The sequence below is a fragment of the Chanodichthys erythropterus genome, chromosome 3, assembly GCF_024489055.1.
Source record: "Chanodichthys erythropterus isolate Z2021 chromosome 3, ASM2448905v1, whole genome shotgun sequence".
NCBI lineage: Eukaryota > Metazoa > Chordata > Actinopteri > Cypriniformes > Xenocyprididae > Chanodichthys > Chanodichthys erythropterus.
Window position 1 is genome coordinate 58,922,804 of NC_090223.1, and position 19,457 is coordinate 58,942,260.

The following is a 19,457-nucleotide window of genomic DNA, read 5'->3' on the forward strand; positions in this document are numbered from 1 at the left end:
TCTGTGGCTTTTAGAGGCTTCTCTGATCTACAGAACGCTGTGATGAATTTTCATCATGTCCAGAAGGCTGAGTGTGCTTTGACCTTCAGCAAGTCTGTAACAAAAATCAATCAATAAATAAACTGTATGCTGTTATATAGAGAATCATTTGTACAGGTGCTGGTCATATAATTAAAATATCGTGAAAAAGTTCATTTTTTTATTGTAAATTATTTTAAAAAATGAAACTTTCATTTATACTAGATTCCTTACATGTAAAGTAAAACATTTCAAAATGTTTTTTTTTGTTGTTTTTTAATTTGTTGATTAGGGCGTACAGCTAATGAAAGTCCAAAATCCAGTATCTCAAAATATTAGAATATTTACATTTGAGTTTCATTAAATGACCATCCCAACAGTATAAATTCCGGGTATCTCTTGTTCTTTGAAACCACACTAATGGGGAAGACTGCTGACTTGGCAATGGTCCAGGAAACAATCATTGACAGCCTCCACAAAGAGAGTAAGTCACAGATGGTCATTGCTGAATGTGGTGGCTGTTTACAGAGTGATGTATCAAAGCATATTAAATGCAAAGTTGACAATAAGGAAGAAATTGGGTAGGTAAAGGTGCACAAGCAACAGGGATGACCACAAGCTTGAGAATACTGTCAAGTAAAGCCGATTCAAACACTTGGGAGAGCTTCACAATGAGTCAAATGAAGCCGGAGTCAGCGCATCAAGAGTCACCACACTCAGACATCTTCAGGAAAAGGACTACCAAACCACTTCTGAAACTGAAACAACATCAGAAGCATCTTACCTGGGCTAAGGAGAAAAAGAATTGGACAGTGAACAGTGGTCGAAAGTCCTCTTTTCAGATAAAAGTAAATTTTGCATTTCATGTTGAAATCAGGGTCCCAGAGTCTGAAGGAAGACTGGAGAGGCACAGAATCCAAGCTGCTTGAAGTCTAGAGGGAAGTTTCTGAAGTTAGTAATGATTTGGGGGGCCATGACGTCTGCTGGTGTTGGTCCATTGTGTTTTATCAAGTGCAAAGTCAATGCAGCCATCTTCCAGGAGATTTTGGAGCACTTTATGCTTCCATCTGCTGACAAGCTTTATGGAGATGCTGATTTCCTTTTCCAGCAGGACTTTAGCACCTGCCCACAGTGCAAAAACCACTTCCAAGTGGTTTGCTGACCATGATATTACTGTGTTTTATTGGCCAGCTAACATGCCTGACCCCTGAATCTATGGGATATTTTCAAGAGAAAGATGAGAAGCCAGTTCACACCAGTTATGAAGGCATTGCCTCTTAAACTGGATTGATAATGAAAATTGAATATACAAATGAGTTTTAATTTGTTTATTGATCCAGTTCATGCTTCCCCAAATGAGGAAATGAAATTGTATTTGATTTATCATTTGAGCAGCTGTTTTGAAACTTTGATTTATTATTTGATCTGTTTAAGCATTTGAATTTTGTTTCATTTTAATTATGTTATGAAAAATATACTATATAGTATATACTATAAATATACTATATAACAGAGAAGTAGACGGTTTGAGACTCTTTCAGTCAGAGTGTCTCAACTTTCATATTTAATGAATGAATAGTTGTTCTCACTGTCCAATGACAGCGTGTGTTACATTTACAGTGACAGAGGATTGGCTCTTCACACTGAGGTGAAAGTTGATTGGTTGCTCCACGTGTGTCCTGACCAATGGCATTTTTAACTCGATTGACAAATGGATAAAGAAAAGCAATTGGTAAATGCTTTTTAAAAAGAGATTTAAAATGATTTATTAATGTACTTTTTATTGTTCTATTAATCTATGTTTTAAAACATGAATCAAATAAACAGTTTTAAATTTGTGTATTTATTCATACGTGTAAAAATGTCTATTAATGTTTGAATGATTAAACTGATAAATTGATTGTTGATGTTATTTTTCAGTGGGTTAGTGGATCTTAATCTTTAAGTGTCACTCCTGCTCCTCATAACGACACCACATGACACAATATACATGAAAAGTGAGTTCAACATTTATTACAATATTTCAACATTTATTTTATCATGTGATTTTGAGTCATTTGGTCCTCCATACTACATACTTCAGCTACAGTACTATTTGCATTATATCTCAGTTAATACCTTTTCAAATCACTTCAGCAAAGTCTGCACATTTTACACATGATTTAGTGAATAAAATAACTGATTTTTGATCCATAATAATTCAACAGTAAATATATTTAATGAAGTGAGATGATGAATGTCATATTTGATGATGTCAGAATGATCATATTTCACACGCAGCTGATGTTTCATACAGCATTCAGACATTTCACACATTCATCATCAATTCATATATGATTAATGATTGGAGCACAAACACTATAGGATGATCACATGACTGATGACAGTCACATGTTCTTCATCAATTTATTGTGTCATTATTAGGGGTGTCGCAATATACCGGTATTGATGATAACCGTGATATTCAAAGCATGAAATATCGATATCGTGTTAATTTAGGGTGTGACGATTATACCGGTATTGGCGATAACCATGATATTTAAAATGAATAGGACGCTTATGATATCATGACATGTAAATACTCCATCGCCAGTACCTGGTTGAGCTCTCAGGTGGCAGTATGGCACCTTAACGCTGATGCCTGTCAAACAAGAAGAAGACGCAGTGCACAGCTGTTCCGAGCGGGAGAGTGAGAGGCTCTGTTTACACACCCGAAAAACATAAATAAGCTCGACAGTATGGGAGTTTTTCGGCTCCTTAGACAGCCCAATCCACAGGATTTGCCTAGCTACAGTCAGTACGAAGGGTGGCAACACCAACAACCTTTATATCCACCTCCGTGTCCATCACCCTGCCGATTACGCCATTTTACAGAGTAAGTTGCGATTATTTTACTAGTCATGGAATGGGAAATGTTATATTTACCTGTTAACAGCGATTTTCTGTGTTCACGTATTTAAATAAAGGGTGATTATTTTAAGTACCACGTTTTCTTTATTCGTCTTACTCAGGGTGATGTAGTTATGCATGCAGTTATTTGCCCTCATAATTCAAGATACACAGGCATTTTTTTCCCCCGACAATTTTTTGTCATTATATCATTATAAGATGTAGTTGTTTTACAATATCACACGAGCAAAAGTGCCGTTTTCCCCAAATCAGCACAGATGCAATGTTCCATCAACTTACTGTTAAATGAACAATGTGAGTTACATTTTAGACACAGTATTGTTAATATTGTTTTTTTTCCCTTTATTTCGCCAACGAAAATTTCAAAATTATGAACAGCAGAACAAAGCCCCATGCAACAGAAATGTTTTTGTTATACTGACTGAATCCGTATTTAGAACGAATAAATCTGAGCTTCGTTCCTCAATGAGGTCATGAATCAGTCATTTGAACAACTCGTTTGACTCACTCACTCATTAAGACAGTGACTTGCTGCCACCAACTGGCAGTTCAGTTTAGTTTCATATTTAAGGGACATTAAAAATATATACCCCCCCGCGATATATCGCGAAATATATAGATACCGTGATATTTTTTGGCCACAATAACTGTGGTGTGAACAATCCAATATCGTGACAGCCCTAGTCATGATATTTCAGTATTAATGTAATGAAGGGACTCTATAACATCTGATTCATCATCAGCTCAAAGCATTATGAGTAGAATCTTTCTGTTCTGATTCATCATCACAGTTTCACTGATGAACCAGGATAAACAGTAAACCCAGGATAGAGCGGTTGAGTGAATGTGGTCTGGACTGTGTGGATGAGGATCATTGTGTCTCCAGAGATGCTGTAGAAGGACAGAATTCCTGCACTGTGATCCACATACACTCCTATTCTATAGTGATTCTTCTTATTCACTTCTGTTTTCCTGCTGATGATGGGCTTTACAGGGAGATCAGTCACTGTGTTATTGTGTCTGAATGAGTAACTGTCAGGAGAGCAGGTCAAACACCAGGATTGATCATTACGTCCAAACCAACACTCATGACTCCGTCCCTTCCTGCTGATGCTCTTATATGACACTGATATAAACACTTCAAATCCACTCCACTCAATCTCCCAGTAACAGCGTTGATCACACACACTCTCTCTACACAACACCTGACGATTATCTCCATCAAATCTGTCTGGATGATCAGGATACGGCTGAAGTGTGTCAGTAATCACTGTGTTGTTCTCAGACAGACGGAGGTATTTATTCACTGTGTTCAGATCCAGAGTGAGCCGAATGGAATCTGATGGAGATAAAACACATCACAATCAGGAATCATCAATCTGTCTACACTGTAAACATGATTTCTGCTGCTTGTTAAATGAACTTCATTAAAATTAGTTAAAGCACACAATTACTGCACATTCTGTCCTGATTTAATGGAGTAAATCCACTTAAACACGTCAAACTGAAGTTCACTTCATCATTTGTGTTGAACGAACTGAAACTGGGCAGTTCCCAGCATGCTTTGCCCTGGTCTGGATCTATCCCAGAATCTGACGAGTTCATGTAGGATTTATCTCAGATCTGAACTTGATTTAGGATCTTCTGGTCTCTCACTGAATCTCATCTGTAGTTGTGAATCTTAAAGCCTCCATCAGTTTGGTGATCGACTCTCAGGTCTGTTACCAAGAGCAGCTGCTGTGAAGAAACGCTCCAGATTAAAATGGAGGATCAAAACAGGTGTGCTTTTAATGAAGTTATACACTGTTACACACTTTTACAGTGTGTAACTGTACTCATTTTTGTAACTGTTACTCATTTTTAAAACTCGTGATTTTGATCATGAATCGTCATCTGTCTGTGTCCATTATCTTTTCATCCTCCGATCTCCAGAGGAACCACTTCAAAATAAAAGTCCCAATAGGAATAATAACTCAAATGGAGAAAAAATTTATTAAAAAACATATATTTTTAAAAACAAAATAAGTACACAAATAATACTAAAACACACACTTAATACTTATACTAATATAGTGAACCACAAAAAGTCTAAGCTATTTAAACAATGAATTAGTTTTAATAATTAAATAATGATTTTTACAATTTCAAATAATATTGAAGTTATGACACCATAGGGGTTGTCCTCAAGCGGCAGCCTCCCCCAGTTTCTCTTGAGGCCAATACGGAAGTGAGTTAAACTACGGTTCATTGACTGGCCGCTAGGTACAGACTCCAAAAGAGAGCAGAATCTCAAAATAGCCAATTTTACAGCAGAAAAAAACATGTTTACAAGTTGGTTCAAATTGTGGTTTTAGTCTATACTGCTAATTTTGCCCTTCATGACAACTCTGAGGGGGGTGAATTTTTTTATAACTTATCCGTTTAAATTATATTAAGCCTTAAAGTTCTGCATAATTAAGGGCGTGGTCACTTGAGTGACAGGTAGATGCTGCTGCTGTCTGTGAGCCGTCATGTTACCTTTACGTTTATGTTACGTTTATTAGCCATCACTCACTTTACCTCAGCTAATTCCAGCCACTGAATTTGGCATCTCTGCCGTGTTTGTGTTTTTTTCAGGATTATTTTATACAATTATAAAATGATATGCTGCGCCGAGACAGATGTGCGTCTATGTAGATGTGCATGCATGCAGATGGAAAGGATCGTCATGGCATTGGCTAAAAGTTTTGTTTGTGAGATTTACTATGACTAGGAGAATATGCCTCTCAAGACACCACAAACTCCGACAGCACTGCTTGGATATTATAACTAAAACTGCTGCATTTTGGACGTGGGCTCATTTTTTTGTGAGATATATGATCATATACAGTTTTACAACATAAACGCTGCTCAGATTGCATGATTTCTTAAAGAAAAGTGATGAAGAGCAGATCATTCAGAAGAAATGTGATGCAAACAATGGATAATATATTAATATTTCATGGATTTAATGCTTTTGTGGACAAAAAGTACTGTTTTTTTTTTTCAATGGCCAATTACCCAAGTGCAACGGATTGGATTCATTTCGCGATCACTATTTCATTATAAAGGTATGAAGTCCCGTTTGGTTTTTTGTGTTGTCATGTGCAAACCTGACACAAATTTCAATTAAAAGATGCCGTAGATTGACAGTAATCCTTTATAACTTTATAATGATATAACTTATCTTTATTAACTAATAAAGTTAACATTTCATTGTGTTATAATCTATATAACATTGATTAGTCTTATGTAGCCTACATTTGCTTACCTTGTCTAATAAGGTGCAAGAGCGGCATCTCTGTCAAGTCAAAGTTTGTTGCAAAGCACTCGCCGTCTCAGAAACGCCACACGATATTGATCCTCATTTTTTTTTTTTTTTTTTCAAAGTTTGCTTGCTTTGGTCCATAGTATAAGAAATTGTAGGCTGCCTCGACCCAGATTCCACTCCAAAGTATATTTTAGATTGAGCTCATCCCCAGAATGGCTTAATTATCATAGAGAAGAAGAAAGTCAACTGGTATATTGTTTATGTACCATTTGGTTGATCAAGTCCTGAGCAAATGGTAATCAATTGTAGAATGAACAAAACATTTTTTTTTGTACAAATTTCACATATATTCAACAGATATAAATGTTTCACAAATAATGCTTTGAAGAGTTTCATATCATCATGAATCAATAACACTGTTACCTTAGTTATTATATATTGCGAACAGTACCATTCATATCAAAAATATTAGAAAAAAATATTTCCAGAAATTAGAGGAAAAAGAAAAAAAGGGTATACATGTATATTTAAATTAAAGAAGTATATTTAAATTAAAGAAGACATAAATAAATCTTTATGTCAGCCTTGAAATGGGAGATATTGGGTATCCTTTCAGACCATTTACACTTGTGTAGGCCTATCTGAAATTTACCAAGTAATATTATAAGATTTAACATAAACGCATGACTCTTATCTATACCTCTTTTGTCATAATAAAAAAATCAGAGGTGGAACTCACGTTACTGTAATTAAGTTTAAATTTATTAAATTTTTCAGAGTTTTTGTACTTTTTTGAGTACATTTTTTAATCTGTAATTTTACTTGTACTTAAATAAAAATTAAGCTAAGTAATCTACTTCGCTACTTGTAAAATCACATTTCGTTACCGAGTACGCCTACAATTTGAATTAATATTGAAACCTTTGACCAGCATATCAGTAGCCAATAAAGTTATCCGATCGTAAACGGACCAATGAAAACCCTGATATTTTACCAGCGGCCCGCTCTAACCCCCCCGACAGCGAGTTCGACACGCACCCGCCTCCTCCTGCTGTCAATCGATTCAGTACAGCACAGGATTGCAGGTATAGAGTACCTCAGGGATGACGTGTTTTTGTAGGCCAACCCAGAAGTTAGCGGCGCCCAGGTTCCCTCGGTTGAAAGCCTATGCATTTTTCCCATAGACTTTTGGAAAATCGCAGAAAATAAGCTCTATGTTTAACAAAGGGTTATGACATTTACACGTTTTGTCTATCAAGATAATCTTTACAAGTTAACACAACATTTATAGATTTTGAAGCCTAAATAAAGTCGTCAGATATAAAAGGCTAACAGTAGGCTATAAACACCACGGTCGCGGATCAACGTCACCACCAAACTTCCTTAAACTGTATTTAAAAAAACAACTTTATTTATAAACATGCTCGCTGATTATGATCTGTGCTGTGTATGAATACTTATCCACTTTTTCATGAGAAATGCTGTCCAAATGTCCCGTTTTTAATGATGACATCTAAAGTCCCCACCAAAGGAAGTAGTCCCTTTTAGCACTTTGTTAACAACCGCCGATTTTAAGACACAGTAAAAGTTTAAAAAATCACAAGTGGGTTATAACTGGTGTGTTTTATGTCATAGATCAAAACGTGAAAATATTTTGAGGTTTTGTTAACCACAGACCATATTTCAGGCCATTTAGCAAAAACCCATTCAAAAAACCAATAGACTTTACGGCATTGGAACCGGAAGTCCTAAAACGAAAATGCGTTATCTCTGAGGCACTCTATTGCGCATAATTTTAATCATGCCCGCAGGTTTGTGGAGAGTGCATTATTGTAACGCGAGAGCACATTCATATAATGGCAGAAAACGACGTGAGCTCTCAAATATGCAAGTGAACTGCCTCTCCTCTTATGAGTGCACGCTCTGTGTGGTGTGCAGTCGTGAATCTCTCTGTGCTCTTAAATTAAACGTTGCCAAACGTTATCAAACAATCAGAATAGACTTCCATGCCTGACCGATAAAAATGCTACAGGAAATCTAATTGGCTATAAGTTAAATGCACCACAAAGTCTCAGCAAACAAAGGTGGATCTTTAATTTCTTAATAGTGTAGATGTATGTTTCAGAATGGGGCATTTGTATGATTTTTACATATAAGACATATATATAGTCTTACTGCATCACCACATACAGACATTACAGGTCAAACCATTCTGATGTTCTTTTTATCTAAATAAACAACATATTATATGGCTCTGAAAGGGTTAGTTCAACCAAAAAAAAAAAAAAAAAAAAAAAGAAAATAAATTTCTGTCATTAATTACTCATCCTCATGTTATTGACCTGTAAGACCTTCGTTCATCAAAAATGAAGAAATTTTTGATAAAATCCAAAAGCTTTCTGACCCCAGACGGCAACATAATTGCAACTTTTGAAGGCCCAGAAAGATAGTAAAGACATTGTTAAAATAGCCCATGTGACTAAAGTGGTTCAACCGTAACCTTACAAAAATAATGACTTTATTAAACAATTTCCTCTCTCTGTGTCACTCTCTGTCGTCATGTGATGCTGACGCAGAATCCAGCCAATAATGAGCCGACTGTGTTTACTACACCAACAGTGTCAGAGACTGACATGGAAGAGAAGAAATTGTTGTATAAAGTGGGTTTTTTTGTTTATTTTGTGCACAAAAAGTATTCCGGTCGCTTCATAACATTAGGGTTGAACCACTGTTGTCACATGATTGTTTTAACTATGTCTTTACTACCTCTGTGGGCCATAAAAAGGTAATAACGTTGCAGTCTATGGAGGGTCAGAAAGCGTTCAGATTTCATCAAAAAGATCTGAATTTGTGTTCTGAAGATGAACGAAGGTCTTATGAGTTTGAAACAACATGAGAGTGAGTAATTAATGACAGAATTTTCATTTTTGGGTGAAATTAACCCTTCAAGATACAGAGCATATAAAAATTCAGTGTTGTTATATTTCATGTACCTCAACAGAATTTAGTTAATTTGTTTTATTTGTTCTTATTTTATTACTGTCTGTTTACTTGTCTTTTTTGTAAATTGAATTCAGTTTGAAATCAAGCTTTCTTGTGCTGCATCTAAGTTATTGCAACAGAGTTAACCTATTGTAAAGGCACGAATACACAGAGTGAGCAAATATTTAAGTGAGATTACTGTAATGGTAATTGATCAGTGTTATTGGTATTTAAAATATTACTGAATATTGATCATTTGTATTGTATTGAAGTTAGAAATTCCAGTATTGTGACCACTAATTCATGTACTTCATGAATAAGGTGAAAGTGCTTTGTTGAAAGCAGCATTTTCTACTGATTGATTGAATATTGTTTGATAATTCATTTAATATCGCCGGCTGAAAAGTAACTAGCAATTTTAGTACTTTGAGTAGTTTTCGAGAAGAGTAATTTGTACTTTTACTCGAGTACTTTTTTTACACCGGTACTTTTACTTGTAATTGAGTATTATTTCAGCAATGTAACAGTACTTGTAGTTGAGTACCAATTTATCTCTTTTCTCTATATTAATTTGGGTTCCACTTAACATATTAAATAAATATTCCACATCAATCCAAAAGAATTTAACATACATACAATCAAAAAAAAGATGTAAAATAGTTTCAGTATCCATTTTACAGAATATACAAGATTCACAAAGATCATTTTTATATCTTTTTAAGAAATGGTTTGTTGGATAAATTGTATGTATTATTTTAAAGTATATTTCATTAACTTTATTATTGATACAGTATTTGTTGTCATAAATCCAAATCAATCTCCAATTAATATTCTTAAAATGGTCATTCCAAAAGAATTTATGTCGAAATGTTGCAGGACAATGAATCAAATGTCTGAAAAATGTATTATTACATTTTCTGACTTTAATATCAACACCGTCCAACAAGACCTCTTTTTAACCCTTAAATGCATACCTTGGGTCTTTAGTGACCCTGGACGTCATTCACTAAACTCCTCCTCATTCATTTTTTAAAGTTAGACATCAACCTTCTTGGTATTCCTCAATCAATTCATTATAAAGAATATAACATGAAAAAAATCATAAAATTATAAAAGAATGTATATTTTTGTATTTTTCGCAAACGACCTGAGGTGTGTATGAGTGTACGTATATTTTTTCTGCACAACAATAATTTAATCTTAGATGACGGAATAAGTGCAATTCACCTTTATTCCACAAGGTGGCAATGTCTGATACACAATGCTGAAGTGACGACTCATTCAGACAGAAAATGAAATAATAAGAAAAACATGAAATGGCTCAGTGATTTACTGGAGAGCAAGTACTGAGCGCAATCAAATATGACTGTAACTGTTACAGGATGAATCTGGTGAAGCTGTTAGCGATCGAAATATTGATTTTGAAGATGTTGAAAATTATATAGTTTTGAGAATAGGTTTGAGATCGCGAATGGGCTCATATTCACGACCACAAACATAAATTATTTGCTGAATTTACTGGGAAATGAGCTCTGACAAGGACAGTGATGATGGCATAAAACATCTGCTCAAAATGAGCCCTTTCAAGCTCCAAAAGATAACAAAATATGATTTATTTTATTCTTCTGTAATTGTTACTCTAATATCAGAGGAGTTTTATATTATCACGACAGGTAGAGATCCTTCCAGGTTAGATATAGATCCGGGTCGATAAAGACACGAATATGTAAGAATGATTGGCAAAACAGTCATGCATTTAAGGGTTAAATGTTGATTGCCTGTGAGATTCACTGATGCCTTGCAGAAGTCTCAAAAACCTGTTGGTATTGCATCAAATACGATGCTATATTCTCGTGGAGATATTGGAAAACAGAATGTCTGTAAAAATTCAGAATATGTAAATAAGTAACCCTTGTCATTTATCAATTGTGAGACTATTAAGATACCATTTTTAAACCAATTGTTATAGAAGATTGATTTATTCTTATATTTAATAATTTTATTATTCCAAATTAACTGTTTGTGGGGGGAAAATTATGTTTGTATATAAGAATCCAACACAAAAGTACCTGACTATGAAAATTGGATAACTGTATAGGGAGTTTGTTAACCTTAAAGTTGCATTTTAGGAGAAAATCTATACCACTGACTTTTTCAAAAATAAAATTTGGAATTATATACCATAACTTATCTTTATGCTTAGTATAATGTTTAATCCAGTTCAACTTGAAAATTGTATTAGAAGTAGCAAAATCGAGCACATTCAATCCCCCTTGATTATAAGAATTACATAAAATGTTTTTATTTAAATAGTGAGGCTTGTTTTTCCATATGAAATTGAATAAAGTTGAATCATTTTTTTAAGGAAAGATTTTGACACATCTAATACTTTAGCAGGACAGACTAAGTGAGATAGCCCCTCCGATTTGGACAAAAGAACCCTGCCTTTGAGTGATAAATCCCTCATGAGCCACATATCAAGATTCTTTTTAATTTTCAACATTCGGGGTTGAAAACTGGATTGCACTCTTTCTGACAGATTTTTACAGATATTGATACCAAGATAATTTACCAATTTACCTAACTGGAATACCTTCAAATTCGGTTAACGGAATACTATTGTCTTTAAGTGGAAAAAGAGTAAGTTTTTTAACATTTGAAGATAAACCTGAAGCTTCAGAAAATATATTGAGACACTCTATAACTTTTTTAACTTGTGATATATCTTTCAAAAAAATTGCTGTATCATCAGCAAGCTGACAACATTTAATTTATTTTTCCCTAATTTTGATGCCTTGAAAAGAGTTATGATGTAAATGGAATGCCATTGTTTGCATGACCAAGAGAAATAGAAAGGGGGCCGGATCTCCGTTTTATGCCCCAGGAGATGCTAAATCTACGAGTAGTTCCCCAAGGGAGTTTAATTGAACTGGTACAGTCACTATATAAAGTTTGTATCACCCTTTTAAAGTATTGACACAAATCATGGGTTGGGGGGGGGGGGGGGGGTTGTTTGGGTTCTATGATATTAGACTGCATAGCCTACAATAAAATGAATTTCAAACCTGAACCAAACATATTTTTATTCAAAGATCAACAGTCTGTCATTAGTCTTTAGTCTGCCACAAAAAAAACAACATTAAACATTAAAAGCATGAACTCAAATGTCATTGTCAAAAGAAAAAAGACAATGATTGTTGTAAGTAACAGTGCATAAATCAGACCTTTCTGTATAGCCTGACGCTAATAATCTTAAACAAAAATAAAGAAATAATTGTGTAGTGAAGTATTTTTTGTACACAGCGCTGCGAACAATCAATCACTCCGTGTACGCGTGCATCACTGTCCTCCTTGCGGCTGCAGCAACTTCGCTCTCTTCATCAAGGCAAAAAGGGCATGCATATCTAAATTCACGCCGCCTACGGTATTTTTTTAGAACTTAAAAAAAGATGCTGCAGCCAATGAGGAGCCGGCGGGAGCTGGTTGCAGGACGACTCAACCTCTGCACACAGTTTTTAATGTTTATCAGACAATAACTTCTCAAGATTTTGCTTTAGTATAATTTTCGGGACAATTAGGGCCAGATTCGGGACAACAGTTTAGATTTCGGGACTGTCCCGAATTTTTCGGGACATCTGGTCACCCTAATGAAATCTAAGATTAATTGAATATTATTACTAATATGTCATCCTTCCATAATGCCGGACTGATTATCATCTATAATTGTATCTAAACACAACTTTATTCTTTGTGCAAAAATATGAGCCATCAATTTTGCATCATTATTAATTAAGGTTATAGGCCTCCAATTGTCAAGTAGTATTGGGTTGAGGTAACAATGTAATTAAACCTTGACACATAGTTGGGGGAACCCTACAAGATTCTATAGCCTCCTTAAAAACCAATAATAAGAATTCAGAAATATAATCTTGAAATACCGTATAAAATTCACCTGTAAGGCCATCATTCCCTGGGGATTTATTATCTTTTAACTTACTGATGTTCTTTTTGAGTTCGTCAATGGATATATCTTGATCACAAAAATCCTTCTGAGTTTCATCAATACCTTGTGCCACATTATTTATATAAGAGAGGAAGTATAAGCTCTGATTCAGAGTACAGTTTCTTATAAAATTCTTTCACAAAATCTGAAATGGAGTCAGAGAGTTGTTCATTAATTTTAAGTTTATATATACTATTAACACTAACATTTTAACGTGCTAACATTAACATGCTAAATTTTGATAGATATTGTCCAATTCAGATTGTAATTCAATTAAAATATTGATATCTGCTGGAGATTGCTCATTCTTTCCATAAATAGAAATTATTTCCTTCAGTATTCTATCTTGTCTCAGTCTCTTTTCCTTAGATAATTCTTTTCCCCTTTTGATTGCCATATTACGTATTTGAAATTTGGTATATTCCCAATGTTTGCCATTATATTCCTTCTTTTTTTGCTTTTATTAAATTTTCATTAATCTTTTTTTTTTGGGGGCTTTTTCTTTAAAGATTTTATCACTCAAAAGTGTATTATTTAATTTCCAATAATTTGGTTTATATTTTAATGATTGATTCCTAATACATAAGACTAAAGTAACCAAATTATGATAAGAAAATACTGAGGGTTCTATTATGGCTTCTTCCACACTGTCTAGTAACTCATTTGAAATAAGCCAAAAGTCAATCCTGGATCTCTTAGATAAATCTTTGTTATTCCAAGTAAACTGGATTTGATCTGGATTTTTTAGTCTCCATATATCACAACAGTTCAAATGAAGACAGAGATTATTAAATTCTCCGTAAATGCCTCTTAAGGATCTTTGAGGTTGCCAGTCTTTGGTGGGGTCACTTATGCAGTTCCAGTCGCCCCCAAAAATTAGCTTAGCATTTATGAAGGAATTCAATAAAGCATTTATCTGTTCTTCAAATTCAGCAAAAAGAAGTGTGTTTTTATGACTATTGTTATGACCATATATATTACCCAAAATTAAAATATCCCCCATAAATTCAGTAACTAAAATAATCCATCTTCCTGAGTCATGAACTACAGTTTTAAGGAGTTTTCCTTGAAAGGAACCCTTTAATATGGCAAAGCCATCTGATTTACTGTTTCCATAAGCCATCCAAATATCTCCACACTGATTTTTCCAAAAATCAAGATCTGAAGGTAAAGCGTGTGTTTCTTGTAGGAAATAAAAATCTGCCTTCAAAGTTTTACAAAATAAAAATACAGCTTTCCTCTTAATCTGTTCTCGTATACCCCTCACGTTGAGTGAATAAAGTGACAAAGACAAGTTGAAAGGTAGAACAAAAGTTGACTCAGAAGAAAAGAAAAAAAACCCTGAGTTTTAGGTGTATTAAAGAAACAAAATGATTTTCTACACCTTTTAAATACCAATTTGAACAAGCAAACAAGAGTTTATAATTCTCTGATTTTTGAACTTTCAAACATGAGGTAGTCTATAACAGCACATCACTAGATGTAATTTAGAATACAACTACATTTCTCAATGAAAGCAGCTTCCTTTAACATCAAGTCCGATCCATCATTACATTCTAATTTCTTTACCCCCAATGATGGCTTTGGCTCCGACAAAAAAGGCTTTTTTCCCTTGCTTTCGTGCCTCTTCAATCTGTGGCCACAGTTTAGTGCGTGTCTCTTTGTCCTTTGTAGTTAAGTCTTCTCCGAACTTTAAATTGTTTGTTTTGAGGAATTCCGAATTCTTTGCACATTTCCATACCTTTTCTTTGGTGGATCTAGATGTAAATCGTGTTATCACCGGCCGAATTTTACCATCCTCTCTCCGTCCGATCCTATGGCTTACATCAATTTGGCAACAAAGGTTCTCTTCAGGGTCTTGAATGACTGCCTTGCAGATGTCAATCACACGCTGTTTAACGTCTTCTCCTTCCTGCTCTGTTAGGCCATACAGCCTCAGGTTCCATCTTCTGTAATAACGTTCCATCTCATTCAATCTGTCTTCCAGGCCTGTTATTTTCTTCTGATGATCATCACTTGCCTTTTTAACCGTTGTTATTTCTGTTTTCATGTCTTGCAGTTCGTTGAAAAAAAAACTCAGATGATACCTTTAAAGCTTCGATGCTGTCTGCATTTTTTCTTTATAAGACTTGCAAGACTGTCCGCATTTTCTTTCACGATGTTATCTTGCAACTCGGACAGTGTAGGTTCAGCTTTCCCTTTCTTTGCAGTCGGAGTGCATGGAGCTGAGTCAGGGAGAGGGACAAGTCCCCCGTTGGAAGTGTAAGAATGTATATCAGCTGCTTTAACAACTTCCATTACATTCTCAGTCAAATCTTTGTTTTCTCTGGTGAATGAAAGAGTCCTGTTTATCTTTTTACCTTGGTCCCTGGTCTTTTCTCTGTCTTGTTGGCCCTAAAACCAGCACCAAAACATTGCTGGGCTAAAAGTAAGAACCACTTGGATCAGGGGCTGGGGGCGGGGTTACCATGACCAACAAGAAACTTGTGACCGCCATTTTTGAAATAGCAGCTAATCAAGCTAATAACAGCTCGATTGTAATCTCCGTCTGTATATAAATTACGGCGAGTTGTGTAGGTTCGCAAAGCCGCGAGCATCAACAGTAGTGAAACATCTGTGTTTGGTGATAGAAGGCTTGTTCGAGATACACCGGAGCAGCGCGGAGCGATTCGGTGGGTGACATTGGACTGCCGCAGGTCCTCTTGTAGAGCATACGACTCCCTGTGCTTTGGGATCGTTCTCGCGGTGCTTTGATGTCATGCACCGATTGCTTTGCGAGAAGCCGATGCATCTCAAATGAGCCTGGTGTGTCTGTGTTTGGCGCTGTGGCGCTAGATTTGCTGTGAAATATGAGATGTATACAGTGACGTAAGACCTGGCTCTGTGCTGCTCTCTATCCCATGGAAAGGCAAACCAGTTCTTAGAAGACTCGTCAGTTGAACCAACTCCAGATTTTAAATATAAAATTGTTTTTTTTATCTGTCCTGACAGTGTTCATTCTTTAATTTATGTTGATATTTCAAACTGTGTTTCTCTGCCAGTGTTGCCAAGTCTGCTTATTATAAACGACTTTGGGCTTGTTTTTCTGTAAAGTCGCTTACAGATATTGGTAGTCGCGGGTCGCATTTTTTTGGGCTTAAAGTGTAATTGCTTATTTGGGCTTGATCCCAGCTCCATAATAAGTTGTCAAGCAGATATTTTCTATATGTTATTTAAACGTAGGAGTTTGTCTAGCCTGTTCTCTGTTCTCAAAGAATGGATTCAACCCGTCATGGGGGACGACTCAAAAGCACTGTGCAGAGTATGTAATTGTGAAATACGTGCACACCATGCGGACCTCGTACAACATGCTAGCTCAGACAAACATAAAAAAAAACAGCACTGTTCTCCTCAATGAAGCTTACGGACATTGCTTTCGTGGTCTCCAGACAGAACGAGTCAAGACAGAGAGCTGAGCTGAAGGTAGCCACCTATGTAGCTTGTCACACATACATTAAATCAATCGATCACCTTGGGGAGTTAATGTGCTCAACTTGTGATAAAGACATCAAAATGCACAGCATTAATTAACCATGTCATTGCTCCGTGTATGTTCACAGAACTTCAGAAGGATATTGGAGGTGCTGATTACTCATTTGTTATTGATGAGACCACAGACATTTCATCTGTCAAGCAACTGTGTGTGGTAATCCGCTACTTTAGTATGACACTGAACAAAGTTGTGTCCACCTTTTTGGGTTTAATAAACTTGGAGGGTGAAACAGCAGAGGCTATTGCCTCCACTCTGACCTGTTTTCTACAGAGTATTGGACTGTACATCAAAAGGTGCATTGGATTAGGTACAGATGGCTGCAGTGTCATGGTAGGGAAGAGGAATTCATTGTACACTCACCTTCTCCAGAAAAACCCAAATCTCCAGCTGCTCAAGTGCGTGTGCCATTCCATACAGCTGTGTGTAAGGCAGTGGAGACCCTCCCAGGCAACTTTGAATACTTGGTCTCTCATTCTCACAACTGGTTTTCCCACAGTGCTCTTTGCCGCCGTGAGTATGCAAAGATCTACAGCCTCATCAATTCTGGTGAAATCCCTTTGATGCTTGTACAGATGTCAGGTACACGGTGGCTTTTCATCCATGATTGCTGTTCACGCATACTGAATCAGTGGGATGAATTGAAGCTTCACTTTCAGCTAACCAAAGACCACCAGAGATGTTATGATGCTGAAATCCTGCACCAGATGTACAGTGATCCTGCTGTTTTTAATGCCTTTTCTACAAGAATTCAACAGGATCAACAAGCTGTTCCAGCAGGACAGGGGCAATCCTTTCAAAATGTTGGAGTGTCTGGAGATGAGGCAGCGAAAGAAAAGAAGCAGAGTGGTGAGACCTGGAATGATCCCCACATCAGATGAACAACTGCTTGCAATTGACATAACAGACCCCACTTTTTTGTTACCTGTGGGTGCAGTCAATTATGGGGTCACCTTCATGATGGCATTGGATGAGGCAAGAATGGAGAGCACGGCTGAGAGAAATACTCCCAGCTAACATCCAGATATGGAAATCTATGACTGTGTTCAGTCCGACTGTCATCATGTCACAAACTAAACCACAGCTAAGCTCAGTCTTAATGCTGAAGTTTGAAACACAGTATCAGACTGTTGCATATCTCCCATGGACAAACAAGAAGGACAGCCAGGCAGAGGCCTTTTGGGTTGAAGTGCTCAATTACAAAGACAGTAGTGGAGACCACACTTTCAAAACACTTGCCCTCTTTTCTCTGTCATTGCTTGTGATGCCTTTGAGCAATGCTGATGTAGAACGAGTGTTCTCACAGATGAGCCTGGTCAAATCCAAACTGAGGAACAGAATGGGACAAGAAACTCAGCAGCATACTCCACATAAAATATGGACTGAGAAGACAAGGCTTATGCTGCAAGGACTTTGCCCTAAGCCAAGAGATGTTCCAGCGTTTCAATAGTCGCATGTACTCTGTGAATGGAGCATCAGAGAGCAGGGAGATAGATGCAGATGAAGACAGTGAAGATGAATTTTAATTAAGGTAAGCACTGTTACTGTATCTTTTTTATTAGGGCAATCAAGAATGTCTGGATGTAGAACTAAAACATGTTGAATGTTTCAGGATATTTAAGATATTTTCAGGTATTTCATATGTTTAGCTCAGACAAATTGTTATGTTGTTAAATATGTATAATTTGCACCTTGGTACCTGAAGCAACTTGAAAGATAATGGTGGTGTTATTCTTCATATATATGAGGCTAAATTGTTATGAGTCTTAAGAAAAATGTTGTAGACCAAGCCTCATCCTCACCTGTTCAAATGGTTTTGACTGGAATGGTTTTTAAACCAGTTTAGTTTATTTAAGTCTTTTGTAACTCACTCATTTGTTTATCAGAGCAGGAGCCACTTTATTGCTGCACACTAAGATCATCAATAATTTCTCCTGTTTCTGGGTTATAGTTATTTAAAAATGGGATCTTCTGCAGTCCCTGCAATAATAAATAAAAAAATTGTGAATTCAGTATCTGTGAAAATATGAATAATTTTAATAAAATAAGTGAGATCATACAAAATGCATGTTATTTTTTAACATACAATATTGAGATTCAATGGTTCACAAACTTTTGAATGGGGCCATTTTAATAAATTCAGCAATTGTTTCGTCTCGTGAATTAAACGCAAACATCTTTTATGTAAAATATCTTACTCAGGACAGTACTAAATAAAAAATAACATGCATTTTGTATGATCTCACTTATTTTATTAAAATTATTCACATTTTCACAGATTCTGCAAGTGGTTCACATACTTTTTCATGCCACTGTACTTGGTACATGAGTCTATATATGATATCCCATCAGTTTTCTAATGTTAAATAATGTTAAAAGGTGGTTTAACTCCCACAGTTTACCAATCTGTCCACATGGATGTAAATTGACAATCTGTACCCACAGTTTAAAATTCGTCACCACGGATTGTAAAACCGTGCACACTTCCCGGAACCTAGGGGGGCTCCGTAGAAAAAGTCGCTTGTTTTGGGCTTGTTTTCACAGGCGTAGTTGCTTATTTGTCTCACGAGATCTGGCAACACTGTTCTCTGCATTTATTGTGGATTTACTGTCAGTACTGAGATCTCAGTTCACATGGGTATGGTATTTTGTACTGTGGATGACAGTGTTTGTCCACTACCACCAAAGACCATTTTAGACCCATTTGATGTTTTCAGTTGACAGAT

The 19,457-nt window shown here is 36.0% G+C and overlaps 2 pseudogenes; one reads left to right on the forward strand and one right to left on the reverse strand.

Annotated features, from left to right (window-relative positions):
- Window positions 1-19,457, forward strand: part of LOC137006055 (zinc finger protein 721-like) — a 970,851-nt pseudogene that overhangs the window by 147,603 nt on the left and 803,791 nt on the right.
- The window catches only part of LOC137014048 (NACHT, LRR and PYD domains-containing protein 3-like), a 63,259-nt pseudogene continuing 61,730 nt past the window's right edge, over window positions 17,929-19,457 (reverse strand).